Below are 10,792 nucleotides of genomic sequence, written 5' to 3'. Positions count from 1 at the left end.
AATACCTGTGGAAGGGCGGGGAAGGAAACAGGAGCAGTCAAGGGGAAAAGTCAAACAATGCAGGCCCAGTAACTGCCTTGACCAAACTCATGGAGCACTTTAGAACTAAAATGGTTCTTCAGAAGTGTCCCAAGCTGTGCCACAATGGCCTAGGCTTTATACTCCCACATTAGTTAGTCACTGGATGTAGGCTGCCCAGGGAAAAGGGCATGACCTTGGACGAAGCAGTTCTCTGCAGCTGAGGTAATCCCTAAAGGGGCTGACAGCTGAAGACTATCTATGGGACAGCACTGCAAGCAGCTGGGTCAACAAATCCTTCAGGGAAAGGGTTTCTGAGCCACATATCACAGTGTCCACCACAGTGGGACACCCCAGTGCCTGTTTCAAGCCCATAGAAGTGCTGGGGAGAATATACTTTTTAAAAATGTTTTTAATTAACGGTTAAGCATAAAAAAGCAAGAAAGGGTGCCAAAAGTGAAGAAGAAACTGACAGGCAAAGAGCATAAGAATTAGATATATGCCTTAGGGTAATATAATTTTAAGCTCAGTGAAGAAAAAATTAAAGCTTTAGGCTCTATTCACAGTCATCCACCAAAAACCAGGACCACTGATTCATGCCTTTAGTGTGTGGTCCAAATTTGTAATATCCTCAAGATAAAAGAACCCTAAAATGAGATACTAACATGAAAATTGATCTAAGAATGGTTCTATGCATAAAGCCTCCAAAACACCCCATTTATGCTCCCACCCTCAGTGTACCTGAGGCTCCTGTGCCAGCCAGAGATGAGCTCACATGCACAATGAGGATGATACAGGTGAGGACTTTCAAATACCAGAATCTACAAACTTGGAGCATTCTGAAGGAGACTTCAAGATAAATCTGTTTAAATAAAGAAATAAAGAAACAAAATACAAAAAGCAAAGTGATTAGGGAAAATAATAAGTAGAAATTCTAGAAGTTAAAAGTACAGACATTAAAATTTAAAAGGAAAAAAATGTTCAGCAGATGACCCACTCAACAAGTTAAAGAGAAAAATTATCAAACTGGTAAAATGGTATGCAGAGATAAGTTGGAATGCAGCCCAGAAAAATAAAGAAATGAAAAATACAAAAGTGTCTACGATGTTCAAAGAATCTTGTAAGGTGCTAAAAAACTCATTTTATTTATTAACATTTATTGAATACCTACTATCTACTAGGTGTTGTGCTAAACATAGGAACAGTAAATAGTGAACAAGAATGAGTAACATTACTCAGGAGATTTATATTGGCTTCATGAAAACATGGTTCACATTTTTCTAATTCATGACGCCTACAAAGTGAATAAACTAAGTGGTAAAAAAAAAAAAAATCAGAAAAGCCACCTGGTAATGTAGTCTTGAGCTATGTCAAGCTTATGAGGAAAAATTTTCCCATTTTGCTCTTTACTGGATAACCATATCTGGAATAATCTGATGTTTTCTAGACATCACGATTTTAAGTTGGTTGTTGACAAATTACAGAGAATCCCGACTCAAGAGACAAAATTGCAGAATAGCCTAGAACATATGTCCTTTAAGAAATAGTTGGGGGTTGGGTGAAAAAGGTGAAGGAATGAAGAAGTACAAATTAATCGTTACAAAACAGTCATAGGAATTTAGAGTACAGCATAGGGAATATAGTCCACATTATTATAATGCTGCATGTAGTGCCAGATGCATGCTATAAATGTCTAACCATTGTACTGCATACCTGAAACTAATAAAAAATAATTTGAAAAGAGAAGAAAAAAGAAATAGTTGAAGAATTCCATAGCCAGGGAAAAAGAAAATAAGTAGGTACACAATTCTCTAGTACTTTCCAACTCTAAAGTATTATGATTCAGCTTAAGACTTTGTGGCAGAAATAAACTGTTTGGCTTTTTCTTCCCTCTAGTTACAGAGATAAACTATATTTCCCAGCTTTTCTTCTGGTTAGGTGAGGTCATATGGCTGAGTTCCAGCCAATAGCACAAAATAAGAAATGCCATGGTCCACTTCTAAGCCTGGGTCATAAGGAGCCTCAGACATGCATCTGTATTCTTTTACTCTTCGTGGACTTGGTGCAGAGCACAGTAACCTTGGAAACTAGTACTCAAGGTAGTTAAAGCCACAAGAAGGAGCCTTGATCTCTAAGTCACTACATGGAAGAAAGCTTCCATCGTTTAGCCACATTTATTTTGGACTTTACATGATTGAAAAATACACTTTTATCTTATTGGAGCAATTATACATTTTGCTTTTATTTTATTTTTTTAAATAATAGCAACATTACCTTAACTAATACAATTTCATTAAGCAAGGTTCTCTATCCAATTTTCACTTTTAATTCCTTGGTTCATTCTAATGGAATTCTAATTATCACAGTTCAATGGCCCCTAGGGAGACACTCTTGAGGGAAGAAAATTTTGTTCCTACCTTGAATTCTTTTTGTCACAGAGGTCAGTATATCATCTTGTCACTGATCTAACTTCTCTCAAGGTGAAGGCATTTCTGACTTTTTCTTCTCTTCCAAAAATTAATTTAGATGTCTGCTCCTCAACCAAACTGAGTTACTTGAAGGCTGGGACTCTTCATGCTCCTGTTTCTATCCTCAAGACCTACCACAGTGCTAAGCATAGAGCAGGTAGTTTTTGAATGAATTAATAAACAAACAATAAAGGAGAGTTATAAGTGTGAAGCTATGCCTCTTATCTCTTTGGTTCTTAATGAGAAAACCAAACAGAAATATTTAACAAAAAGAACACAGAGAGCTGTATATGCAAACTTACATAAAATTATTTCAGTGAAGGTTGCATGCATATATGTACATGTTTGATTATAGAGCAAAATAGGTTGATGTCGAATCAGTTATTTCTGTGTATAAAACCAACAGCTTCTCTTTTTGTTCTCTTTACAAGATCAAGGAAACCTGAGTGTGTAGCTATTTTTAACAAACACACAGGGCTCCCTCATGCAAATGGTCTCTCATTAAATTTGTAAATGAATAATGGTAATGAGACTACTCTGGGAATAGCATATGTCAGAAAATCATAGTGTTCGCGAACACAAAACAAGCAACCAAGTCTTTCAGGAAATCTTAATCTGCTATTGCACAAACACATCTGTCCTGCTCAAGGCCAAATATCTAATAGAGCCCTGATTTTTATGAGCAGAACAATTTAGACAATGCTCAAGGGCAATGCATTCCTACCTTTCTCTGAGATACGCACTGGAATTAGAAACTAGAGAATGAGAAGAAAATATGGTCTTCCTTGTTATTTTGAGAGACAAAGAGAAAAAGCCAGTGCTTGCTAAAGAAAAAAATATCTAATCATAGTATACCTCAAATCGGTGCTCTAGAAACCTAACCCTGCTCCTCCTTAGGCCTCTTGCCCTTCTCCACTTGCAAGCATCACATTGCATAGTAGCTATGCACTTTAATGTCTGCCTTCTCCTTACATAAGATTTGACAGGATAGGAATCATTGTTTACCACCCATTCGGTCTCAGGCATCTGGCACAATCTGAGGCTACAGTAAACGTTTACCAAGTGCTTGTCAAATAATCTTCTTAAAATCATCAAGCCAATGTGAGGAATTCTCCCCTGATTATGAGTAGACTTAGAAGACCAAAGCACAAAAATAATCAATAGCCACACACTCTCTTTTTGAAGTAGAATGTTAAGTTCCATAAAAACAGGACCATTGTCTTATTCATGGCAGTGTCTCTAGCATACACTCAATAAGCACTTCTTGAGTAGATGTATGACTTCCCTCATGAAATTCTTTTAAAAATTTCATTCAATAACATAGCCATATCATGATGAATCCTTGACATGATCAGTTCCCCAGTTCTCTCTGTGTGCTCACAACTTAACACTGGCTTCTTATATTCATTTTCTGTTGATGCTACAATTACTGTAAATACAGCAGCTTAAAAAAACATCTGCTTGTTATCTCACAGCTCTGTGAGTCAGAAGTCAGGTGGGCTCAGAGACTCTGTTGAAATTATCATGTCAACCAGACTGAGCTCTTGTCTGAAGCTCTGGGGGAGAATCTATTTCCAGGTTCATTTAGATCGTTGGCAGAATTCAGTTCCATGTTGCGGTCGACTGGGTCCTCATTTCGCTATTGGCCATTGACCAGAGCTCACACCCAAATTCTAAAACCACTCACATTCCCTGACTCATGACCCCCCTTTATCTTCAAAGCCAGCCATGTTGAGCTGAGTCTTCCCACTTTGAATTTCTCTGGTCTCCCCTTCTGTCTCATGTCTCCTGGCTTCTTCCTTTGCCACATCTTTGCTTTACTTTTCCACTTTTAAGGATTAATGTGGTTACAGTGGCCTGTTTGGATGACCCAGGATAATCTCCTTCTCTTAGTTCATTAGGGATGCTATAAAAAAAAATAAAAATAAATTAAAAAAAAAACTACCATAGACTGGGTGGCTTAAATAACAAACATTTACTTCTCACATTTTCCGAATGCTGGGAAGTTCAAAATCAAGGTGCTCCCACACTATACTTCACTTACTGTACTCAAGTCGTACTTGCTTTTTATTTATTCTTCAAACTCACCTGCTGGTTTATAGACAGCATTCTTCTCACCGTGTCCTCATATGACAGAAAGAACAAGTGAGTTCTCAGAGGTTCCTACCGCTTAATATCATCACACTGGGCATTAGGATTTCAACATGAATTTGGGGGAACACAGACATTCATGTTCATAAAACTACTCTATTTTAAGTTCAGATAGTTAGGAACCTTAATTCCATCTACAAAATCCCTTCACAGCAGTACTGAGATTAGTGTTTGATTGCATAACCAAGGAATGGGAATTTGGAGGAGCATCTTTAGAACTTTAACACACTCAGAGTGAGCAAACAAAAGAGTGTCCAAAATGGAAGCCAGTCTTTATGTAACCTTATCACAGAAGTGACATCGCCATATTTTATTTGTTAGAAGCGAGTCAATAACCTCAGCTCATATACAAGGGGAGGAGAATACACAAGGCCTTAAATACTAGTCTACTAGTCGGCGGGGATCATTGGGGCCCATCTTAGAGGCTGCTTACGGTAGAAAGGAAAAGTAATTGTGTATATATATACATATTTTTTTTCCAAATCAATACACAACTTCTATTACATCTTTAAAATATCACAAATAAGTCTGAAGAATCATCGACATCTTGACATTTCTGTAGCTGAACAGCTTAGACCTTATTCACCAGCCTGCTGAATTGTTCCTTTTTCAGAAACATAGATATCATCCAAAATTTTCTGATATCCTTGTTTGTAACTGTTGTGGCTCATTGAAACAAAGCAGCCGAATTTGATACATGTTCAGTGTCACTTGCTTCAAGAAATAACTCATCTTTCTGGGCTTAAGATACTGAACAAGCTACACCTGACTTCATCCAAACCCTGAGGATGTATTTTTTACCCAAGAAATTTTGGATTTCAACAAGACAACCATTCTCTTGAATAACGATGTTGATGGGAAGGTGAGTATACACAGACCTCATCTTGTAACAGGAGCCCAGTGTAACACCCTTGATCATGTTCTGTACATGACTATAGATAGTACAAATAGTAGCCAGTTCCTTTCTATTTCCCCATCATTTGTCAACCCGGAGCCTCCTCTTTTTCTTTCTGTGGAGACAGAGTTCTACACTGATGTGATAAAGTACCTCCACAGGTTGCTTCTGGGGCCCTTCACAATAACTGTACATCCCTTCAAAGTGATATCCACGTTTTCTGTAATGTTGATAGTCTGATTGCTGAGAATAGTCTTCATCCTCACAGTAGATGCAATTAAAGTAATTATATTTTATTATATGGCTCTGCTCTTAAAACTATTTATATAATCATAAATATGTAAATACTGAACATTGATCTAAGTAAAATTTTCATAACATTACACTGAGAGAAAAAGATGATAGAATAGCTATGTGTGTTTGATGGAAGAAGAGAAGAAAGAAAGCTAAATCCTCATAACCAGTCGAGAATAACTAATATAAAATATCTAAAAATGGAGAATCAAGAAGTAGCAATAAGTATGTTATTTAGAGATATGAAGGTAAAATGTCAAATAATGTGGTAAAAAAGGTTAAAGTGCTTCTGGAATGAAGAAATGAAGAACTACTCATGAGAGATGGGTGTCTCATTCATATCTCATTCAAATATTTCCTTCTCAGGGACTTTACATGAGTCCCCAAAATAAAAGTGCACTCTTCCACAGCCCCCGTTACTGTTTTTCACATCACCCCATGCTGTTTTATTTGTAACATTTAACAGAATGTGAAATTATCTTGTTCATTTATTTTTTCCTTCTTCGTTTTATTTGCCACGGTATCCTTGATGCCTACAACAAGTCCCTGGCATTTATTAATTGCCCAATAAATAATTGTTAAATGAAAAAATGGATTGAGTAGTGTATTAGTCAGCTCTTACTGCAATAATACTACCCAACAAATCATCCTAAATCTTAAAAGAGCAAGAATGTTTCTTGCCCATGGACCTGTGGGTCAGCTTCAGTTCAGCTGATCTCGGATGAGCTCAGCTGGGCTTGACTCCAGTTCTGCACCATACGTTTCCTCATTCTTTTTTACCTAGAGGCTACCTGGGACATGTTCTTCTCTCAGTAGATCACTGGAAAACAAGAGGGCAAGCAAAATTATGTTCTTGCTTCTCGAAGCCTTGGTTGCAATTGACACACTGTTATTTCTGTGTACATCCTGCAGGTCTCAGGAAGTCACATGACCATCTCAATATCAGCAAAGTGAAAAAATATACTCTGCCCATATATACAGATAGAAATCTTCATCTCGTTGCTACTGATTAAGTATTCGGTGTGTCGCAGAATGTTAAATTTATAAAGAATTTGATCTTGCTCAACTATTTCATTTTATAGATGAAAATACAAATCCAGAGAAATAAAAGTGAGAGAACATGCAGTTTTATGGCAAAGAATTGGGTATATAGTTTTATCAAAGGGGCGTGAAGAATTAGAATCAATAATTGAATCTGGATGGATGAATGAATGAATGAATGAATGAATACAAGAATGAGTTGGACTGAAGGAAAGGATTAGTAGAAAGAGAAACTGAAGATGTAAGAAAAAAGGCAAGTTCTTGGTGAAGGCAGAGGTGATGAGATCAATGCATTGGTGGAAAGCTGGCCTTGGAAAGGAAGGATACTGCCCAAAGGGAGGAAAGAATGGGTAAGTATATAGACATATGTGTTATAAGGAAGAAAAAAACCTAAGAGTTGGAAGAGTTCAGGTCTGTGAGACAGAGCAACATTAGATTTACTTACCCCACAATAACATGCCCAGCAATAACACATTCAACTACAATGTCACTGACAATGGTTTCCAGGCCCCTGACCAGCTAGCTGCTCCACTGATAATGTTGCAAGAGGATGTTACTGTCTGTAGAGCACCAAACTACTCACCATAAAGTCAGTGAGTGGTAGCACTGTTCCACTGGTATCACCTCAGTTTTCCCAGGGAAGCAGGTGTAGGTGTCATCAGCTGAAAGTAAAGCCGGCAGGGTTGTATAGGTGACTTTGGGGAGATAATGAAGGTTTAAAATAATATCTAAGGGAAATGGGGGAAAAGTGACCAAAAACACCTAGGGAATTGACCACCAAAAGAGGGCTGGCTGCACTGAAATTAGGCCATGAATCGGAAGCAGTATCCATCCATGTGGTTAGACGATTTCCTTTAACACTACTCCATTCGACCACGTATGGAATACTTATTGAAGGCCATGAAAAACAGTTCCTGGTTCCAGGCAAATTATAGTCTAATCAACACATATGCAAAATGCACTAATGACTAGAGAAAGAATTCTGTTATCATTCAGAATTTAAAACTGAAAACTCAAGCATGGATTCATGCAAATGTAACCTTTCCATGTCATCTGCCTGTATCAAATGTCACTGAGATTTAATTTTCTAATAAATTACAGGCATATACAGTATTTAAATGCAAAGTTTAATGAAGTCAATAAAATATGGGCATAGCGGTAGAATGTAAATTCCATTCCTGTGCCTTACCACCTAATTGAGAGATAAATGTCATTTATTTTGAGATAATATTTTCACAAAAGCACTTAGGAGTTTCAGTTCTAACATTCCAAAAGCATCACCGCTTACCACTATTTTTATGATGGCACTAAATTAAAAACATGTATATAGATAGAAACATCCATATCATTGCTGCTGATTAAATAGGTAAGTATGAGTGTCACAGAATGATAAAACTGTAAAGAACTTTGCTCTGGTCCAACCTCCTCATTTGCAGATGAGAAAAAAGACTTGAAGAAATGAAGTACATTACTTTTCACAGGGCACACAACAAATTAGTGGCAGGACAGAAATGCATCCCAAATCTTCTGATCTCCACTCCAGAGTCATTGCATTGCATCAGCCGTTTCCTTACATGTGCTTGGCCGTCTTGTCATGCAAGGGTTTAGCAGACCCTCTTGGGGACCAACAGAAGCAGGGTGTCTGCCGCTCAAAGGTGCTTTCTGGCAAAGACAGTATACTAGCTAAAAAATCTGATTGAATACAGTTATTGCGAGGAAGCACAAAGTGTCATTTGCTTTATTTTGGAAACTTTATGAAGTCACTGGGTGCTTACTCAGCCACAGGACAGCCAGAGAGAAGATTACCATGTACCCCCATCTTCACTGACTGAGATGCAAACTGGTGAAGGAATGCTAAGGGGCCCTTTAACTATTTGCTTTCCTTCTTCTATAAACCCCTTGTCTTAGTCCATTAGGTTGCTATAATAAAATATCACAGATTGAGTAGCTTATAAACAACAGAAATTTATTTCTCACAGTTCTAGAGACTGGGAAGCCCAAGATCATGGTGCCAGCAGATCTGTTGGTGAGGGGTGTGGGGGTACTTTCTGGTTTGTAGACAGCATCTTCTCACTGTGTCCTCACGTCATGGAACAAGCAAACTTTCTGGGTCTTTTTTATATGGCACTAATTCCAATCATAAGGGCCCCACTCTCGTGACTTAATTGTCTTCCAAAGGCCCCATCGCCTAACATCATCACATTGGGCACAAGGATTTCAACATGTGAATTTTGAGAGGACACAAAAATTTGAACAATAGCAGCTCCCTAAAGATATCCCCAAAGATTCACAGGAATATTGAATTTCTGACATTTCGGACTGCCTTATCCCCGGATTTCTTCTTCACTTATCTAGTATTCCCTATTACAGTTTTTTGGATGTTTTAGGGAGCAGTATTTCCTTATGCCTCAACTAGCTCCCTCTTATAATGCCTAGATAACAAATCTCTCATTAGCTTGGATTCTAATGCTGCCATGATTAAATTTTCTTGCTCATGTCAATTCTACCTTTATTTCTATAGAATTATCAACATAACTACACTAGAGTCCTTTATTGTGCCAAAATAAGAATGAGCCTTTTTTAAAGGCGTAGTTCAATACAGAAGTTAAAACTATTACTGAGAGACGCCTCTGAGTTTTATAGCATTCCAATCTTTAGTGGAATAGAAAGAGCTGCAGTGGGAGGGCCAGGCAAACCTGTTAAAGCTGGCAGCAGCAACGAAAATGTACACATTTTTGCATGTACGGTTCATTTTATTTCTACCTTAACTATTATAATAGGTAATATTTTGGGTACTTACAAAATGTATGGAATTTTGCACATACTTTGCATACATTAATTCATTTACTTCTTACACAAACTTGGAGCTAGTGTTTATTATCCCCACTGACAGCTCAGGAATCTGATGGGTAGAGGCAAAGACACTGGCTCAGGTCACAGAGGCGCTGATGACACATTCAGGCCCGCAGGCCTCCAAGGCTTATTTCCTTAACCATTCAGCTATTTCTCTAGTCCAATAGTGTTTTTCCCCCAGTTCAAATCATCCCAACAGATGTGGTTTAAAAGAAAAATACCTGGTCACTCAGAGCCATAATCAGCAAAAGTGTACTTATAATTCAGGAAAAGGAGGCAGGGAGGGCGTCCTCTACTAACCACAGTAAGCAATTTGTTCAGTCCCCAAAGCACGAAGTTTGATTTTTTGTTTTTAACTGGCTTTCATGTTCAAGGGAATATAAATGTCAGAAATCAAGTATTCCCTCTGGATGGTGGAGTAATAAATAGCTTTCATACCATTCTGCACAGATGCTGTTACTAAATTGAGACCAGGAAAGATAGAGACAACTATAGCAACAAACTGATGATGAATCTATTTTTAAGAGCAGTGGTTAATATAGCAAGATTTGTTAAATTAAAAAAAAACTTTGGAGGAAATAATTTTGGCACCAATTCTAAGAAATCAAAGGAGATTCAGAGCTAGAGTAAATGAGCAATCCAATCAGCCCAAAAAGGGCAGAGATCATTACATTTCAGTTTTAAACAAAATTATGAATGTTTTAAAGCATAAAAGAAAGTTTTATACCTTGAAAGACTTAAAATATTACTGGGAATAGAAGAAAATATTTCTAAAATGATAAAAAAAAACTTTATACTTTAAATAAAATACAATTTAAGAATAATATCACTTATCTACCTTTAGGGAAATTCATACTTAAAACCAAGATATGAATTTTTATTCTAATTGATTCAATTGTATTAATTTAGCAACTATTTTTAACCATTCCAACATAACTATTCCACTCCTGGGTATTTGTCTTAAAAATAAGTAATGCAAAAATGTCAATAACAACAAATATTCAGTGAAGTATTATTTTGTAATAGTGTATATTGAAAATGGAACCAAAACAGAGGAAATTAATAAGTTACT

The sequence above is a fragment of the Pteropus alecto genome, unplaced genomic scaffold (assembly GCF_000325575.1).
Source record: "Pteropus alecto unplaced genomic scaffold, ASM32557v1 scaffold224, whole genome shotgun sequence".
Taxonomy (NCBI): domain Eukaryota; kingdom Metazoa; phylum Chordata; class Mammalia; order Chiroptera; family Pteropodidae; genus Pteropus; species Pteropus alecto.
Note: the sequence above shows the minus strand (reverse complement) of the source record.